Source organism: Echinops telfairi, unplaced genomic scaffold, assembly GCF_000313985.2.
Source record: "Echinops telfairi isolate 266 unplaced genomic scaffold, ASM31398v2 ScPeMD7_443;HRSCAF=831, whole genome shotgun sequence".
Classification (NCBI taxonomy): domain Eukaryota; kingdom Metazoa; phylum Chordata; class Mammalia; order Afrosoricida; family Tenrecidae; genus Echinops; species Echinops telfairi.
In genome coordinates, this window is record NW_022104341.1 from 13,165,651 (window position 1) to 13,168,435 (window position 2,785).

At 43.6% G+C, this 2,785-nt stretch overlaps 1 protein-coding gene across 1 annotated transcript in view; it reads right to left on the reverse strand.

Annotated features, from left to right (window-relative positions):
- AMY2B (amylase alpha 2B) overlaps positions 1-228 on the reverse strand; it is a 23,948-nt gene extending 23,720 nt beyond the window's left edge. Inside the window, exon 1 of the mRNA XM_004699555.2 lies at positions 62-228. The gene's annotated coding sequence lies outside the window, so the exon portion shown is untranslated. The remainder of the gene's footprint in view (positions 1-61) is intronic.
- Between the last annotated feature and the right edge of the window lie 2,557 nt (positions 229-2,785).

Genomic DNA, 2,785 nt, shown 5'->3' on the forward strand with positions numbered 1-2,785 from the left:
TCTGCAGCCATTCCCAAGTCCCTACTCCCCAAATCCGACATTCATATGTTTATTATCTTACCATCATCTCCCCACCGCTTGTCTGTCAGTGTGTCTTCCTCTGATGGCTTGGGTGTTGCTATGTCACGGGTATTGGTGTTTCACCCAGAGGGAACAGGTTTCAGTGGAGCTGCCAGACTAAGTACAGACCATGAGGAAGGGCTGTCCAATTCAGGGGAAGGACCCAGCTTTGAAACTGTCAGGGGCTGAGGGCTTACTGAGTGACAACAAAACATTGTTGGCTATTGTCCTAGAGAGTGAGCCCTTCAGTTCAGCGGGCACTTGAAATGTGACTGAGGAAGCGCTGACGCTCAGAACGGAGTCAACCCTAGCAACGTGAGTCCAGGGGAGCCTGGAGAAGTGGTGCCTTCCAGACCTTCATTTGCTGAGGGGCCGTGACTCAAGGTGAAGAGACACAGTTGCAAAAATATGCTTTTGATCTGAACTTGGATGTGGTAAGTATGAATCAAGGACAATTGGAAGTCATCAAAACTGAAATAGAACCCAAAGATAAATATTCTAGGCATCATTGAGGTGTAATAGACTGGTATTGGCCATTTTGAGTCAGAAAATCTTATGATTTACTATGCCAGGAATAACACAATCAGGGGAATGGCATAGTATTCATTGTCAAAAAGGACATTGCAAAATCAATCAGGAAGTATAATGCTCTCTGTGATAGGATTATATCTACCAACCTTCAAGGAAATCAATCAATCCAACTATTATTCAAATTTATGCACCCACCACAAAAGCTAGTGAGGAAGAAATTGAAGAATTCTGCAAATGATATCAGTCGAAAATTGATCAAACATTGTAGGAAAACATTGCCCTGTTCCCTCTGGGAGGGTTATTTGAGTGCAAAGACTTTAACCCTTAAATGTGTGTGTTTGAATGTGCCAGGAACTTGATGCAGATTCTTAGTGAAAAGGAGATCTTTTGTTGCAAACCCCAGGAAGATCCGGATGTGTTTACATGGGCGACTGTGTGGGGAGTTTGCGAATATTTTGAGCCTGTAGTTGTTGGGTATAGCTCCCACATCTAAAGCGTTGCAAATGTCCTCCTTTAGACTGTTAATAAGATCGGCAATCCGAGAAGCTAGGGAGCTTTCCTCTTCCTTGAGGGCTTCGCTCTTTGCCTCATGACTCCATCTTGAGTCTTGCGTGTTTATGCTGTGCATGTTAGGTAGCTCCCAGCAGGTCGGCGTGCTGCAAAAGGTGACCAGACATGATTTCACGGAACTGGAGTGCCCGGAGAAAATGAAAGTAAAGGTCATTGGTCCCAGGAATTCCAGTAAGGAACAGTCCTCCCTCACGCTTTGGAAGGGGGTTCAGAAAAAGACATCTAGCATAAGGCAAAAACTATCAAACCTCAAAAGGCTGACTTAAAGACCCTCCAGCAGCGACTGAAAGTTGCCCAATGCGCAGTGGATGAAAACGCACTTTATCAGCTGCTCCTGACTGGCCGGCAGCATTGCCCTCGGTTCCCAGATGAAGAAACGGTAAATATTGAACTCTGGGGGAAAGCTGGTGAAGTCTTTGAGCAAGAGTTTCATCAAGGACTACCTATTCCTGTGCCAGTTCTTACTACTTGGAGTTTCATTTGACCTGCTTTAATTTACCCTACATAGTCCTGATTCTTTAGAAATTATGGATCAAAAAGAAAAGTTTCCTGAGAAAACGCCCTTTACGAAATTTGAAGCATAGAAGGGGCTTGCCTTTCCTTCCTCCTTCAGAGAATATTGAACCCACTGCTCCTTTCATTCCATCTCCCAACCCCTCCACCTCCACCGCAGTCAGCCACAGACTCCACATCCCGTAGTTGAACATTGTCTCCCGGAAGGCTGAACATCGGAGATCTTGATGTTGTAGCTTTTGCCTTCCCTGCAGTGGTTCAAGTCCGGCAATCCATGATCCCCTTCTCTTTTCTGTTTTCAAGTACGTTTTAAAAAGAGAGTGGCAGGTAGTTTTGAACTGCTGATCTTGAGGCTAGCAATACACACACACACACACACACATAAGAAAAAAAAAAGTTGAAAGAGATATACTAACATGCCATAAAGGTTATCTCTAGGTTATGATTATGATTCTTTGTGTTTTCCACATTCTCACAACATCGATTTATTATTGTCTAATAAGCACAGGCAGTGGTTACTTTCACATTGGGCTGCTAACAGAAAGGCCAGCATTTCAAAACCTCCAGTTCAGGGAGAAAGATGAGGCTTTCTAGTCCTGTAATGGGTTGCAGTCTCTGAAATTCTGAAACTGTGAAGCAGATTATTGCATTCTTTGGCCTTGTTTCATGTTTAGGAAACAATGACAAAGAGATTTACTCAATTTTCCAAGGTCATATCACTTGAGTAACAGGAAGGCAGAACCTAAGCCCCATGACACAGTCTCATGTGCTCCCATACATTTAACCTTACCTTGGCTAGTGGCAGAAAGGAACTCTGTACAGAAAGAAGCAATCCTTAAGGCAACAACAATGGAACAAGAGATCTAAAATCTATCGTGAGGACTGGGCAGTGTTTCATTCAGTTTGCTGGCATAAGGTTGCTGTGAGTTGGAACTGGCTCGATGGCACTTCACAATGACAACACCATAACCTCCTATATTTTGGTCTATTGCTCAATAACTGCCATTTATGAAGATCCCATTTGTTTTATTTCTACATTCATCTTTTTTCTGCCTTTATCACCTCCTTCACTATCTAACCTATACAGTGAACCCTCGCCACTTCGTGCTTC